Source organism: Lissotriton helveticus, chromosome 5_1 (assembly GCF_964261635.1).
Source record: "Lissotriton helveticus chromosome 5_1, aLisHel1.1, whole genome shotgun sequence".
In the NCBI taxonomy this organism is placed as follows: Eukaryota; Metazoa; Chordata; class Amphibia; order Caudata; family Salamandridae; genus Lissotriton; species Lissotriton helveticus.
Window position 1 is genome coordinate 1,284,725,695 of NC_136065.1, and position 18,025 is coordinate 1,284,743,719.

The following is an 18,025-nucleotide window of genomic DNA, read 5'->3' on the forward strand; positions in this document are numbered from 1 at the left end:
CCTTATTGGCTTTATGTCAAAACATGAAATAAATCAGTAGAATTCCTGAACCAGATTAATCAAGAGTAGAAAACATGAATGATTAAAAGAAGACTAAAATCAGTGAGGAGATAGGAAGATCTAAATGTTTAAGAAAATGTAACAAAAGTAACAGAGAAAACAATGGGTGTGTGAAAGTTATTGTTAGTCTGTGTGCATTACTGAGAGTGACTGCATAAGGACACTCTTGCATCAAAACTGAAAACCACTCACCTGAAACCTTTCCTGGCTCACACAGGCTTTGAGAGTAAGGTCAGTTACCTTGCAGGCTGGTACATTCAAATTCTTCCAGTTTGAAAGAGCCATTCTGGGAGACGGAGGCCATGGATTCAAATGTAAAACAGTCTTCTCCATCCCTGCTGCAGGGCCACTTCAAAAGTCCAGTATTAACATTTCAGTTCCCAAACTACAACACTCAGCTGAAGCGTTTTGCACCTCAGAACCACCCACTGCTTGCCCTTATCAGGGAGGCCTTCGCTATTGCATTATCTTGCGTGTCCAAAGATTGTTGGCAACTAACTTCAAGAGCACACTGGAACAAGCTCGCTCTTTGCCCATGAGACAACATTTGGGGATCTAAGGACATCTCTCCCCACCGATCACACACCATCCATTGCCCTGAAGAAGTTCATTTTCAAATGAACGAAACGCGTTGGCTGGAACTTTTTACTGTCGGATGACATTGACAATAAAGGATTTATTGACACAACAAAACAAGCCTACATGACTTATTGAACAATTTCTCCTGAGTAGTGTGCCACTCCAACTTTCTTTTAATGTCAACAGACTTGTAAATATAACTTTGAACTCACACAGATGTGTGTTGTCCATGATCAATCAAGTATAGGGGTCTCTAAAAATGTAGGCACAATGAATCCACCGATCGGTATACCAAGGGAAATAAGGGAAATGTACATGTTTAACTGGGACCCGGATAGGCAGTAAGATGACATATGTGTGACCTAGCTCTGCCCGTATTGCTCCAATTCAACAATGTAGCAACATCCCAACTTAGCCCCACGTCCATTAAGGAAATAGGCGTGTTTGCAAAAATGACCAAGTCTGTTGCAGGCCACAAGTAGTGTCCCCCTTTACAATTGCTAAAAACTATCTCTTGCTAGATCTACTCACACTCTATGGGGTGGACAAAGCCTGTTGTGATGTTGTGCATTGCATGTCACATTCCAAGAGGCACATGTCTACCAGCCACGATTTGAACCACAATGTCTGCCTCAGTGAAGGAGAGTTGGCAATAGGGATTTACCTCAAAGTGCAAGGCGTCAGTCAGCCCTTTCCTGTAGACAAACAATGCTTACGGTATTAGGAACCCTCTCATGCTGTGACCACTGTGACCGGATAGGGCAATGTGACTAGGGATGTGTGGTGCACTGCACGTAGCATATAGTCAGAAGCAGACTAAATCCACATGCCCCGGTCTATCGGCATTGCCCCCGCAGACCACAAATCCAATTGCCATCCCTCTTGGAGCATTTCCACTTACCCTGGCACCCGTGCCGTGCATTGCCACTGCGGTCCATACAATTCCTCCCGGGCCTCCATTTCAGGCCTCCGAACGAACTACGTCCAGCTCACCTACATTTTGGTGTTGGGTACTGCCACACCATTCCTCCCCGCCTTTTAAACAAGCACCATATACTTCAGGCTTATATTAAATTGTCCTGATGATGATCCTAGTATTGTGTTAATGGATCGAAATGTCATCGACTTGCTGTAACACCTTACACATACATCTATTTGATTATTAAGTGCAACAGTTGTCGATACTATGCTTGTCCTAACCATTTGCATTATATACAAGCTTTTCTTGTCTTGCCTGAATGTTTTGTTTAAATGTATATGTTTTGTGACTATGTAGGGCGCAGGACTGTGTCCCACTTTATTGTTGTGTCTTAAGAATCTTACTTGATCATTCATTAACATTTACTGGCCGGCTGGACAGCAGTAATATAGTACTGATTCTAGTCTATATTGATTGCATACTTACTTTAGCTCCCTAACAAGGACCACTGTTTACTCAAAATACTGACGCCCAAGGTCTTTGCTTACCTTTTGGGTTCCCTTGTCTTTGTTGAAATACCATTTCAAGGGTGGCATCACTATGAGCCAATGCCAAAAGTTAGAGCTAGGAGAAGTGGCCATCACACTGGTAATACAGGTGTGAATGGAACATTCCCCCTCTTGTGTGCAGCAGAACAGTGTGCCCGCCCAAAAACTTCATCTGGGCCAAAATCAAAACTTTCCAACTTTAGTGATTAACAAAAGGCATATAGGAGAAGTGAAGTCAGTATACCTAACTGGACTACCCCTAAACGCCATTTGTGAATACCTTAAATCGTAAAGTCATGGCTTACTCTCAGATGACTTTTTGTGAATCAGGCCCACTGTTTGGCCATATGCCGTTCACAATGGCCCCACAAAAATACTACTTCCTGCATGGCCCGGAGGTTGAGCCTCCATGCACAGCAACAAATAATTCAAATGAAGATGCCACACTTGGATCACTGACATAATATCGAGTGACAGAATATCGACTAGCAAAAATATTGAGGAAAAAATATCTACAGACAAAATATCGAGTTTGTATCTACAAACAGGTAAGTACAAAAATATCGAGTACAAAATATCGTTTACAAAAATATAGTTTTAAAAAATATCGACTTTATTAAAAACAGTGTTAAATTAAATTAAAATGAAAAATTAATTACTAAAATATACTTAAAAATACTTAAATTAACTTATAATAATTAAATAATTAATGAAAGTTATAAAAAAATACAATCATATTTGTTAAAACATATATATATATATATATATATATATAAACATAATATAATTAAATAATATCCAATATTATAACCGTACGATAGCAGAAGTGTAAAAAATACTATTCCCACTCCACAGAGTGCAACTGTAGGGAAAGCGTTGGATAGCGTAGGGGTAAAAATTACTATTCCCACTCCAGTGGGTGCAACAGTGAGGAAAGCGTTGGATAGCGTAGGGGTCAAAATTACTATTCCCACTCCAGTGGGTGCAATAGTAGGGAAAGCGTTGGATAGCGTAGGGGTTAAAATTACTATTCCCACTCCAGTGGGTGCAACAGTAGGGAAAGCGTTGGATAGCGTAGGGGTAAAAATTACTATTCCCACTCCAAAGAGTGCAACAGTAGGGAAATCGTTGGATAGCGTAGGGGTAAAAATTACTATTCCCACTCCAGTGAGTGCAACAGTAGGGAAAGCGTTGGATAGCGTAGAGGTGAAAATTACTATTCCCATTACTATTCAAACTCCAGTGAGTGCAACAGTAGGGAAATTAAATACTTCATATATTATTTCAATAAATATAAATTAATATCTATCAAAAATTAATTAAAAGTAATTACGAACTTATTATATAATAATTAATCAATTACAATAACAAATTAAATGTATTTATTACAATTATTTAACTATTAATAACAATTATTTACAAATTAACAATTAATAATTTAACATTTAAAAATTAATTTACAATAAATTCAAATTAAATACAATTAAATAAATTGATTTATTTAATTAATTATAAATAAATAACGTCCGATTCTATTCCCCTATAAACCCACAACCCACTACAGAAAATAAATTATTAAATTAACATAATTAGCAATCAATTAATTTCATTAATTACCCATAAAAAATTAATTAACAATTAATTCTAAAACAATACCAATAAATATGTTAGCATATTTAATTAATTATGAATAAATTACTTCCCACCCAATTCCCCTATAAACCCACAACCCGCTACAGAAAATAAATTAGTAAAATTAACATAATTAGCAATTAATCAATTAATTTTAATTAATTGCCAATTAAAAGTTAATTAATTACCAAATATAAATTAATTAACAATTAATTAAAAATGAATAACAATAAATAAATTTACATATTTAATTAATTATAATTAAATTACTTCCCACCCTATTCCCCTATAAACCCACAACCCGCTGCAGAATTAAATTACGCAAAAATTAAAAAATAAATATTTCATTAATTACAATTATTTTTAACATAAATACACACTTTTAACACATATAATAACATAAAAAACACTATAAAATTTCGAAATTATTAAAAATTCGATAATTTTAATAACCTATATTATATACTTCGATATTTTAACTGTCTATATTTTTAACATTCGATATTACATTACTTACCTTAAAAACGATATTTTTGATGTCTATATTCTGTCCAGTCGATATTTTGTAGTCGAGATTTTGACTGTTCACCGCCAAACTTACACTATACAGCAAGTGTGCCAAAGTCTGTGCATTGTAGATGGACTCTACGCCAGGAGCATGTGATTTGTAGCGTTTTGACGTAATCTGTGGTACCTGGCTCATACATCCATCTCCATGATGGATAACAGTAGCAACTTCAGAATCCTCTCATGGCCATGTCCCTACGTTGTGTTGTAAATGGGCAACAATGTGCTCGGCAACTCCGATGTTGAACTTCAAAAACTACTGTCTCTAGACGATGTCATAAATTCTACCTGCCACCCTGTTATCCATGAGTTTTACTGTGCACACATCTAAGGTATCCTGACACAATCCATCCTGCTAAGTAACATGTCAGGACAATGCTTACACATTCAACAGATTGTCCAGTGATGGTATGAGTTGCATACAAGGTAAAAAGCCACACTCCACCACATCACCCCTAACATAAGTGCAAGCGGAAATGTAAACTAGTAACCATTTATTATACAAGTACAAAAATTAACTATCTTAAACTAACACTAATCATCACTACTACTAATCTAAGATAAACTAACTAGAAAAAAGTAATTAAATACCTAAACTATCTACCCTAACTAATTCTAAACACACAATAACATATCTAAGACATCAACCCCCCCCCCACCCTTAAGGCATATCATGAGAAAAGAACTAAGACATCTAAGCTATACATATACTAATTACACAGTTAACCTACACAAAGATATATGTTTTTTGTATTATTTTTTTTAAAACTTTTTTATACAGCAAAGACATCAACCCCCCACCCAAAGGAAACGGAAACCTATTCCCCAAATAATATATATTAATAATTATCTAAAACTACCTTAAAACATAACACTAACTACTCCTACACTACAACTACACTACCTAACTCTTAAAATACTTACCTAACATTAACTAAATCAGAGAAAAAATATTGGGGGAAGGGAGAAGAGGGGGATGGGGCTCTACATGGCCAGTCTTTATGGGAGACCAAGGTGTTTTCACATGTACTCCTTGTGCCTGGACTGCTTAGCCATTTCCCTCCTTATCTCTGCCAGCATAACATTGTTGTCCAGCAAATGTTCTCCTGTCCCGCACATTGAATGGCACCACCTGATCTGCTGGTGCAGGTGGCATTGTCCCTTGTGTGTGGGGTGTTGTAGGGGGATGGGACACTGCCTGTCCACGCCGGGACCTACCACTGACTGCAGAGGGGCCTGGGATGGCCTGTGTGCCACTCTGTCTGCCACGTGTAGCAACCTCGGGTACCGACTTCCAACTCCTGCTTGCCTGGTCTTCCTGGTACCTCCGTGCCATGTTGCGGTACCAATTCTATACCTTCTCAATGTGGCGGTAACAGTCCTTCCTCACCTGGAAGGCATGGGACTCCTCTGGCATCATGGTGTCTGTAAAATATGAACAATGGGAAATTGTGAGTCCTTTATAGTATGTCAATGTTCTTCATTCAAATCTGGAATACAAGATTACTTAAATATGGGAGCCTACACTCTAGCGTAACTAAGTGTAGTCAGAGAGTGACCTGGACAATGAAATCCAGAATCCTGGATTAGTGACTACATGCTGGGGAGACTGACATGACAGTGCATGGCATGGGACATGTACAGTCAGAACCAAATTAGACTGTCAGTATCAAATGATGGTGCTATGACATACCCTGACTGAGGGCGACATGTACAAGGAATCGGAGGAGGGAGGCATTAGTCCTCCATGTGAGGAGCCATCCTCATCCTCTCCTGTAACAGTGCTGCATCATATGTACAATGCTTATGTGCAGCCCTGGTTGTCCCCAGCGACTGTGTGCAGTTCATCAATTCAGCGCAAACACAGGCACTCTTGAACAAGAGTGCAAGAGTGTCTGTGTGCAGGTGTGCTTGTTAAAGTGTAGGACGGTTGCCCTACCTCCACAGGAGCAATCCTGGTACAGCCCTACCCACACTTTCATCTGTGCTGCATCATGCAGCACACATGGAAACACGTCAGGTGGCTGAACCCTGACTTGTACATGAGGCGCTGGCCCTGTCTCCACCACTACTTCACAATAGGTGAAGCGTTACTGCTGGGAGGGAGAAACATTGTTTCCTCTAATTTATCAATCATGCATGTCTTGGATCCGCTAATATCACTCCGTCGTACATTCAACTACGCAGACCTTGACAACGCAAACTGTTAAAATGCATTCCCCATTGTAACCGCACCCTGGAGTCATATTGGTTATTGTGTTCTAATGGGTAATGCTTCCTCGCAGATAGCGTTGTAGAGCCCTGCATTGTAAAATATATGGCACAGCAATAAATGCAGAGCTGAAGCATGCGGGGTAAATAAATGTGGAGTACAGAGGGGCTCGTATACCTGAGCCAGAGTCGACCAGGGAAGGACCCCAAGGAGACAGCCTAACAGCGCCATTGCAGTGGCCAACATGCCAATGTGATTCATAGTGCCATCTTTGCTAGGTGTTTGGGCAACGTGCCATTGATATACTTGGCTCAAAGCTACGCACTGCTACTTCTGTGAAGCTGGTATGCAGCATACTTACAAATTAACAGTGCCGACCTGTTTCTGAGCACGCACAGCCGGAAAACCACTGCCTCCTTGTGTATGATTTGGCCCACTTGCACAGTCATCTCAGTCAAGGAAGTACATGCAATCCATTTCTGACAATACTCATCACCAACACCACTTACATTTCTAATCTCCTATCAGTGCACTCTGTAATCCACATGCATGCGATGTGGTGAAAGAACACATAGACCTCATTTCCATGTGTATCACTGACTGGAGATATGCAAAGTTACAACTGGTATACAAATGCATAGCTCCACCTTCACTTACAGTTTTGTACACACGTCTGACTTCCACAATACATCATCACACTGTAGGCAAGGTACATGTGATACACACCCATTCTGCATGCTACAACATTGATTATTTGACCCAGGCAATCATGACACCCCACTATGCCAATATATGATGTCTGAACTCACCAGTGGCGTGTCGGGTCCTGGAAGGTGTCAACGTCCTCCTGTGTGATGAGAGGTAATCCTGTTGTGAGATATAAATGAGAAATATGTGTTGGTATCAGACGTAAAATCACACATGTCATATTCATCATACAAATCATCACCATAACTAAAAATGCTCCCTACCTGTACTGTTGCGTTTCATGTTGGCTACATGATTGGGTCGACTTTGCCAGCTATTCACACAAGACCTGTGAATGCTGAGTCAGGCCAAACAAGACAATAATGCTAGCAAACGTGCACATACTAGTTGTGTGACACATTCACAAGGCCCCATTTCTACATGCAACCTGATGTTATACATGCTTTGTGTACGATTGCTATGTTGCAGATAGCACAAGGCTGTTTCACAGATGTTGGTGGTGTCTGACACTTGGGAGATGTCCTACTTCCTTTGAGCAATTTTTCATATCTCACACATTGTCACATAGAGCCCATGCACAAGGGCAGCATAGCTAACTTACCACAATTTATTAGGACAGCATTTTGGCACTCCCTTATGGGCAGCACACAGGTCCCAGTAACAATGCCTTGGATTGTTCATGTACAGTCACCCTTCCTGTACACAAACAATCTTTATCTGGCACGCAGTATTGCGCAAGGGTGCCAGCCTTGGCACTACAGTGCTAAGTGTTGCACCAGCACAGTGGGTAACATAAACATGCACCCAATGTTTGTCAATATGATGCAGCGTTGTGTTTCTGATGCGCCAACATTAAGCGTGAACGCATTACGGCTCAAGCCTCAGTCTGTCACATTTTAGCACTTGGACACCAGTGTGTCCCAAACGGCATTTTGGGGTTTTTGTTACAGTGTATATAATTAGATTTTGAGTTTTTTCTTACCACACTCTATGCCAAAGATGACTCCCAGGTGGTGCAACAGGTCACCCTCACGGCCCAGTAAATCCTGCCAGCGGTGCTTGCATTGGCGCACAGTCCAGTCCACTCCAAAGACATGCTGCATCTGTGCCCGCACACACTCCCACCTCACCTTCCGCACACTGACCACATATCCAGAGAGGATACAGCCTCCCCTCTCCACCATCAAGGGCAGGTAAAACTTCAGGAGCCATATGAAGCCCCCCAATGCCCTCTCGGACATCCTGCCCTCCCTGCCCACACAAACCATCTCTCTTCACATACCTAAACCCACTGCCAAAAATAAAGAAACCCAATATAACAGCCCCAACAACTACTAAGAAAGTTAACTACCCCAAGACAAACAACCGATAAGATAGAGGATATACAGGTAATAACAAGTTCACCACACTTCACAGAGACACTATCGACAAAACACAGGACACAACAACACTCTCAAAATCTCCAATCTGCACCACACAACACCAAGCACCTCCAGCACTCCCCGCAATCACCAGCAATGTGCTCAAAAGAGAAAGTGAAAGTGGACAGCACTCCTCCAGTAAACAGGAAGCATGCAGACATCACTTCCTGGGTGTTTGCGGCCCGTTTTTCGACAAAGCGTTGAAAATATGCATGCAGATAGGCTTAGGGGTAATATTTTGTATTGTTCAATGTGTTTAGCAATTGTTTTTCCATCGTGAGTATGAAAAAAAACATCGCGTTGACGTGAACGCGGGCAGATTTTGCACGTTAAGTGCAGATTCTTACACAGATGAACAGTCTTAGATGAAATTTCATTTCAGCCCCCCAAAACCACCATGAGGAGCTTGTTTTAACCCTAAATGACACCCAAACATTCATTTTTTACCCCAAAGGACACCCTAAAATCCATATTTTACCCTAAATGACTCCCTAGAATTCATATTTTACCCCAAATGACACTCTAAAATTCATAGTTAACCACAAATGACACCCTAAATGTCATATTTTGGCCCATATCACACTCTAAAAAGTAGATTTTAGTACCTGAATTGACATCCTACAAAGTCTAGTTTTGCCCAAATGACAGCCTAATAAGTGACTCTTTGTAGAGAGGAGACATACCCACCATCAAATTACAATTGTGATATCATTACCACTTTATGTTAAACTTACACTTGTCAGAGTGATGTACTTATGCAGAGGATAAACATGCACACAGGGTATGTATGTGGTGTTTTTTATTTGCATATACTGTGCTTGGGGTCATTTTGAACAGATATATGGTTGCTAAGGACAGTCATGATGTGCCGTGCTCAGGTGAAGAAATTGTTTATGATTCGGTTCCTTCGTGCAGTCCCTGCTGCAGAAGCTGTGGGGTGTGCTCCGCCTGCCTCATCTTCCTCATCAACGTGAGCATTGTCCGGTGCATCTGGCACTTGGATCCATGGGGCATTGGTGCGTACACATATATTGTACAATACACAACATGCTATGATAATGTTGCAAACTATTTCTGGGCTGTACAACAGTCTGCCACCTGTGATGTCAAGGCACCGTAATCGTGACTTTAGCACGCCAAATATGCGCTCCACAATGACCTGGTGCGTCCAAGGACCAAATTATATTGCCTCTGGGCCTGGGTGTTAGTGGCTCGGAGGGGTGTCATCAACCATGGGGTGAGTGCATATCTTTGATCACCTTTGACATGTAATGGAGAGATATGCCCATTAGTAGTTGTGCATGCTTTGTTGGCAGTGTTAATAGTTTTGTGATGTGTGATTTGTGCTACTTTGGAATTCATGTTTGCCATGTGTAGCTTCTGACAAATTACCAGCATCAATGCAAATTACATTGCCCCACAGCTACTCGTCCCTCCCCCGAGACTGTTTAATTGTGTGCACTGCACTTTTGCATCACTAGCCCCCCAACAGCACACCAATGTCAAGTCTGCCTGCAACTATCTGCAAGCCTAACACCAACATCAGCAGTGACCCTGGCTCTCCTAACATCTAGCGCTACCACTCATCTGCCCTCCTCCCAGTTAACGCCAGGAGAACGTTTAAATGCCAATGGGCCACACCAGGCACGGATCACGTTCAGTTCTGCTGCTGCTGCCGCCAGACCTTCCCCACCGCCAAACACCTGCACTTTCAAATCCAGACCTGCCACAAAGCAACAGTCAGCAGCACCCTCACCTGCAGGGCCCACAGAGGGCGGTAACGCTTCGCCATGACCATCAACATCATCACACACCACGCCATCTACTCCATGGACTACGTACTTATTCCTGAGCGGAGCCTTCACCTCACATACCACAACAACTTCAAATCCATTACCCTCTGGCAGATGCTTGCTAACATTGAACTGAGCCAACTCTTCACAACACTAAGCCACAAGGCAGGGCACACCTTTGACCCCATCTTCCCATGTGAAAACTGTGTCCACTTCATCAACACTACTCAACGCCCATGGAGTGACCAGCACTGCGTACACTTCCTCATTGAGAAGCCCCATGACACCCAAACCCACAGCAGGCACCACACAAAGTTACTGGAGCTGAGTCACCAAGGAGCTGGTACACTCCACCATCAACAGCAACACACACACCACTGCAGCCTACACCAAGAGCGCTGCCCAGGATTTCCACACATCTATCTCCAATTGCGCATACACACTTGCCCCAATATGCTACTCCAACAAACAGCGTGCAATGAATGCCACCTCATTCACCAACTACATCCAAGATGACAGATGCATCTGCAGACGCCTGGAGAAGAACTTGAGCTACATGAAAGGAACCATTTGACATCACCACCCACAAGGACACCAAGCTCGTACTCTCCCTCACCAAGCTGCCCACAGTAACAAGACAAAATATAGAATTCAAAATATAGAATTACCAAAATATCGAAGTAAAAACATAGAATGGACAAAATATCGAATGGACAGAATGTAGTGGTGAAAAATATCGAATTGAAGGTAAGTAATTTAATATCGAATAGTCATTTTTACCCCTACGCTATCCAACGCTTTCCCTACTGTTGCACTCTCTGTAGTGGGAATAGTAATTTTTACCCCTAAGCTATCCAACGCTTTCCCCACTGTTGCACTCTCTGGAGTGGTAATAGTAATTTTTACCCCTACGCTATCCAACGCTTTCCTTACTGTTGCACTCTCTGGAGTGGGAATAGTAATTTTTACCCCTACGCTATCCAACGCTTTCCCTACTGTTGCACTCACTGGAGTGGTAATAGTAAATGTTATACTTATTTCATTAATTTTAAATTACTTTTAAGACAATTTAAAAAATTCGATATTTTGACTAACTATATTTTTTAAAACTATATTTTTGATTCGATATTTTTGTACTTACATGTTTGTAGATAGGAATTCGATATTTTTGTATTCTATATTTTTTCTTCAATATTTTGGTAATTCTATATTTGTGAATTCGATATTATGTCAGTGATCCCTGTCCACACACACCAGGCTGGGCTTCCAGGGAGGATTGCAGCAAGTTGCAACATGGATGATCAACAGCTTGGGGGTGCTCTACAAAGAGGAGACATTAGTCCTCATCCTCCTGACCACCCCATCAGCATGTGGCAACACCTGTTACGTCTTCAGCAGCCCCGCCCCACAGACAACTCTAGGTACCTAGGCATCGTACCTAAGTCCTCCCTCTCCATGAACAAACAGGTCTACGCAAGGGCCTGCAGCTGCTTCGACAGCCTCTGCATCCTCCATGCAACCTTCACATTGTCCCCCCCATTAGTTAGGACAGTCTCCAACGCAGTCATTGCCTTCAGCCTGGACATCGGAAATGCAATATATGCCCACATGGACATGTCTGTGCTCTGCAAAATCAAGACTGTCCAGCACACCACTGCCACACTCGACCTTGTGTACATACTTTCTTCATAGGTTGAGTACCTCCATAGCACTTACTTGGGGGCAGATTTACGAGCCCCTTGCGCCATGTTTACGCCGCTGTTGCGACACGCAAGGCGGCGTAAACGTGACGCATCCCTACGAGGCATTTACAACATGATGCATCTATTGAGATGCGTCACGGTGTAAGGCCCTGCGCCACATGAAACCTGCGTCAGGTTTCATGTAGGCGTTCCGGTGCAGGGGGGGGCGTTCCGTCGCAGGAACGCCCCTGGAAAATGACTCAGTGAAATGAGTCACTTTCCCAAAACTGCTACGTCAATTCCTTACGCCTGCTTGAAGCAGGCGTAAGGAGTGACGCACCATGTAATGTATGGGTGGCCCCTGTGCATTGCAGGAGTTGCGTCGCGCTTGTGACGCAACTCCAGCAATGCGCCGCCCGTAAGCCAAAAGATGCGTCACGCATCTGCCCTTTCTTGCACCATGGTGCGCCGCATTGTAAATGCGGCACACCGTGGGTGGCGGAGCTGTGGCGCACAATAACTGGCGCATCCCTGGGGATGCGCCGGTTATTGTAAATCTGCCCCTTGGTTCCCACCTCTCCCCACATTTGAAAATGTGTGGCAGAGGGACTAGGTCTTTGGGGATGGTTTGTCTACATGGCTAGCCCCAGTTACCACAGTTACTTGTGTTGTGGTGTCTTGTAGGTGGGCATGTTGATTGACATGTTGTATGTGAGTGTGGTAAATATAAACATGCCCCTACTTGTGGAACGTCCCCTAGGCACTACAATGTCCCCAGCCGGGGTTGATCCGTTTCAATGAAAGTTTACACTCCAATATTGTGGTGGATATTCACAACTTCATTTTATTAGTTCATAAAATGTTTACTGAATGTTCAAACTGAGTTGCTCTTAACTCCAAACATGTTAAACATAGATCCAATGCATTTCGGGTATTCATACCCTTCATCAGGGACCATGTATCTGAAAACAAATTAGTGGAATGTGTGTGCTTTCTGTTGCGGTGTATGTGTGCAGTGTCCGCAGGTGGTACAAGCAGGACATGTGTGCAGTCAATTGCACCCAACACCTACCGGAAGCCAGCTATGGCGTAAAAGCCTTGCTTGGTCTCAAGCTGTTCCTGCGCAGTGTTGGGGAAGCGTAGGTGCTGGGGTATCAGGCTGATGATGGCATCCAAGACAGTTGGGAGGAACTTGGAAAGGGCTGGCTGTGAGACTCCACCAATTCTGGCAGTTGTTGGCTGGAAGGTACCAGAGGCCAACATGTGCAGCACAGCCAGCAGCTTTGTTTGTGGAGGGATATTGGTTATCCACTATGTTGGGGCCATCAGCCTGTAGGCTATCTGGGTCTGGATGCGGTGGATGGATGTCTTTTTGAGCCTGCAGTAAGCAATGACATCCTCTGGCGTTAGGTCTGTGACGCTGAGGCATCGGCGATTGATCAACTGTCTTATTCGGCACCGCCTCATGGTGGTCCTGGGGGAGGTGGCAGTGGCGGTGGTTAATGTGGCCTTTTTGGTGCTCCGAGCTGCATGAGTAGTACCTCCATGGCATCAGTGGGTCTTCAGATAAAGCTATGGGCTGATTTCCCTTATGTACTACTCTTTATCACCATTTTTAAAACCTCCTTTTTTCTGGTCTTAAGTCCCAGCTGCTAACGGGCCTTAGCAGCAGTTTTTTTATCGCATCGCAGGTCTGGGCGAGCGTTGTGAATATAGCGAAGTGGGGTTCGGGTACGTTTTTGACAGGAACGCCAACATTGCACGTTATTAGTGATAGTAATCGCTAACATCGTTGGCAATGCTGGATGCGTCCGCTATCCCCAGAAAGCAGTCGCTAACGACTGTTAGCGACAGCTTGGTAATACTGCAATAAAAATATCACTGCATTAGCGGCAGAAAAGTGCTGCTAATGCGGCAATAACTCCTTGTGAATATGCCCCTAAGTGTCTTTGGTTTGACTTGTTTCTTATAATGGGTTTGGTGTCTATAGCAGGAATTTGTGATATATTCTAATCATTGACTATAATCGCCTCTGGTGTTTCAGTAGGACATTGGAAAAGTGAAAACAGTGGTTGTGGATTTTCTTCTACAGAGGTATAAACGCTGACCACACCAATACCCCTCTTTATAGTTTTGCCACTAATGGATTTCTGGTGTTGAAAGTTATCAATAAAGATAGCAACACTTCTATGACAGGCCCCTGAGGAGGAAAAGTACTTAAAAACTGTCCAGGATTAAAACATCACAAACGTACTACTAGAATATGTGTCTCTAGCAAAGAAACCACTGAAGGATTATGAGTCAGATCCGATCTTCAATTGCCTGGACTAATTTGTTATTATTTAATCCATGAACATAAAAAGAAAGGATCTTCAATGTATCAGTCATCTTTGATCAATAAATGGATCGCTTGCATTGAGAATCCTTTAATTGCCTCAATTCAGGTTCATCCCTCTGTGGTGATATTAGGCATAACCTTTCTCGTCATTTAGCTAAATTGCTAAGTAGAAAATACCTACTCTAGAATCTAATTGAAAACCTATGATAAAGTGTATTAGAGTACTTTAAAGTGTGCAAACAATCTGTATCAAGTGTGTAACATAATAAAGTACCTAGGGGCAGATTTATGAAGGCCTTGCGCCGCCGGTGCGTCACTTTTTCCCATGTTACAAATGACGCACCGGCGGCGCAAGGCCTTCATAAATCTGCCCCCTAGTGCCTATGTAGCCGATCCAGCTACATAGTGGACATTGACTGCACTTTTCCATTGCACCTCCTTGGTTTTTTCCATGTTACACAATGTGTCTATCCACCCAACCTGGGGATATTATAGAAAGTGCCCCACTCAAACACCCACCCTAAACACTTATCCAGTACGCATTGTCTCCTGCTACCATGATGAGAGCCCGGTGTCCCGGTACCTGCAAAAAATATTGTCTCTGCCTTCTTTCTTAAGCCATTCTCTATCTTTGGAATTCTCAAAATGTATTAAAATTTTAAGCCTCTGAAATCCTAGCTATTTTCAAGAAGTCATGATTCCTTTTGTAGTTACATTTTCGTTCCATTCCTGTCCCTCCCCTCAACAATCTCCGTGGTCTATTACATCAACAGGTTTAAATGAAAATTGTGTCAAGTTAGCATACATATAAACATATACTTATTCATATGCATATTATACTCAAAAGCAGATTAAATGAATGCTACTCACAAGCCTTCAGCATTATAAACTTTACGACCTAATCTATATATGGTGCTCGCATAAGTGTGTGTAGGTGTATGCTCGGATCTGGTCATGTTATTGCATCGAGCTATTCCCTTCCATACCTTTCTATAGCTGAAGGGAGAGGTTTATCCTGGACATCCACTACCCTTAAGATATCTCAGAAAGGTTATGGCCACTTGTTTTGAGTAACTACCTGGGAACGACCCGTATATATTACTTTGAGCTTGGATGTCTGAACTATGGAAGCCTGTGCTCACAGAGCCCGGAAATTTGAGATCATGTTTCTAAACTCACTATGCCGGCTCGCAATTTTGACTGCCATGTTAAAATATATCCAATATGAAAAGTCATGATGTATAGAAAATGTCCTTTCTTGAATAGCTTTTGGAAACACCAACTCCTTAGTTCTGTAATCCGGTAAATTGACTGGAATTGTACATGGCTATTTAGCATAAGGTGATTGATATGCAGGGACCCTTGCACCCGCATCATTGCCAGATCTTGGGAATGTTCCTGCAGGATGTAGGATCTAATTAGGGGCTCAACAAATGGGTTTGGTCTAATATTGTCTGCTTACTTCTCAGGGACATCAGTAATTCTCAAGTTTGTATGTCTGGAGTGAATGCCAAAATGTTCCTCTTTATTGCCCAGGATAACAATCTCTCTCTTGAATCGGGCTGTTTGTTCTCCAGTGGTAAACATCTTTGCCTCACAGCTGGACAATTTGTGCTCCATTTCTTCTGTTCTGTCTAAGTGAGACATTTAGCTCTCTATCTTGGATAGACAGTCTTTAATTTGCATTTTCGTCCTATTTTTGTTTTATGAATTTGATTTCTGTCAAGATCTCTTTCAACAGTGACATTGGAAGACTTAAAGTATCAGAGTCAGGATAAGGAGTCAAGCTTAGCTGAACATATTTAAAGGGCCTTGGTCCTGGTTTCTGTGTTAGGATGGCCTCTATTAAGGTTGCAGTTTGTGTTGAGGACCCTTTATGAATCCCATGAGCCTGAGGACCAGTCTCAGCCTCAGACTGGACAGTATGTACCGGAGGAACTCCACCTTGAAACAAAATATCTTGGAAGAAAGTTTCTGCTGAAATATAGGAAAATTCTCAGTGGCTTTATATGCTGTATCCTTGTATAGAGCAAACAATGGTTCCTAAGAGGGAAGTGTGAGTCTCAACTTCCTCAGCAACTATATATAACCATCAAGAGATTGGTCTTAACAAGGATCAAATCAAATGTATTCACTTAGTTTAGAAACAAATTAAGTTAAAGTTTTCTTTTCATATCTTTTTTGGTAATGTGGTGCTCCCAAAAGTACAACGGCACAGTGGAAGTAAAATAGGTGAGTTTTAAGTGTGAAACTGCTATACAAAACCAGACATGCGCAACTTGTGACTGATATGGATACACTGGTTGTTAAATAACACGCGGAGTCAGAGTATCATATTCCAAATCAAATAAAAAATGTTCCACTAGTATCTTGTCGACATTTTGACCCCATAAAATTACTGATAAAGGGGTCATCATCAGTACGCAGGGAGATTATTGGAAGCACCTGGAAACGAAAAATCATGTTTCAATAAATTGATAAAAATATACATTAATTGCAATAATTAACCTTATCAAACGTGGTAATCCTTGTATATGTTTAGAACGTAATGATGTGGAGATAAATTATCATTGTGGAGATTCTACTCTGGTGGCATCACCACTCGACTGCCCCCCAAGAAGGAGTAGTACTACAGCTGTGGTTGTGTGGTTTCAAGTTCCCATACTGGATCCAGTCCCGCTTTTGCAGCACTTTCTCTGACTTGGGGTAACATTTTTCCAAAAGGACCTATTCTGAGGGTCTTCAAAGACAGCAACAGTCCAGGGCCTCTGTGTGAAGCTCTATCATTCCTCCTGGGAACTAATCTATTGAAATAAGAACCTTCCATTTGCTATGACCAAGAAACCCACTCTGACTTGTTCGAGTCCCGAAACACCTCCCACTAATGCTTAGGGTCCCTGTCTGTTCTTTGAAAGCCACCTGTTCTTTCCCTTTCCTCACAATCCTACAAGTGGATGCTCCTATCATTAGCCTCCCACTGAGCGTTACCTGCGGGACTTATGCTACCAAAAAGAGATTAATAACGTTTATCAAAATCAACTTTGAGACATATTTATTATGGAACAACTAACAACCTACTACAAATTGTTACACAAGTGACACAACAGTAAGATTGCTGATAATTTTATATTTCAACAGTGAAGATGATCTCTTTAGTTTTTCTTAAATTAATTTATGAAAAAAGTACTTCATCTGAAAGCTGACAATGGTAAATAAAAAGACTGCTTCAGCCTTTGACAGGACATAGTATTTGTGAATCCTGTTGCTGCAGAGATATGCCGATCCCATTTCTGGCATGACTCAGTGATACACATTATGCACCTGGACCCTAACTAAATTAGTTAGCAGCAATGTACGTGTTACATATGAAAGCACAGAGTCTCATTTGTGAGATAGTTGCGTCATGTTTCACCATGCAATGTGGTACATGTGTGATGCAAACCTCTAAGTCATATGTTTGAAGCCACGCAAAGCCACTTTGCAGGGCTCTGTAAGGCTTAAAAAATCTGGAGTAACGCAAAGAAGCACAAAACGCGGTGTTGCGTTACTCTGACCCGGGCAGGCTT

At 42.0% G+C, this 18,025-nt stretch overlaps 1 long non-coding RNA gene across 2 annotated transcripts in view; it reads right to left on the bottom strand.

Annotated features, from left to right (window-relative positions):
• Positions 1–18,025, bottom strand: part of LOC144755316 (uncharacterized) — a 258,862-nt gene that overhangs the window by 180,537 nt on the left and 60,300 nt on the right. Inside the window, exons 2-3 of one of the 2 annotated variants that reach the window (XR_013594872.1) lie at positions 7,327–7,384; positions 5,106–5,730 (exon numbers count right to left, since the gene is read on the bottom strand). The exons of the other annotated variant lie outside the window; for it this stretch is intronic. This is a non-coding gene — a long non-coding RNA (uncharacterized LOC144755316). Of the gene's footprint in view, positions 1–5,105; positions 5,731–7,326; positions 7,385–18,025 lie in introns of those variants that run through there. 2 annotated transcript variants of the gene reach the window in all.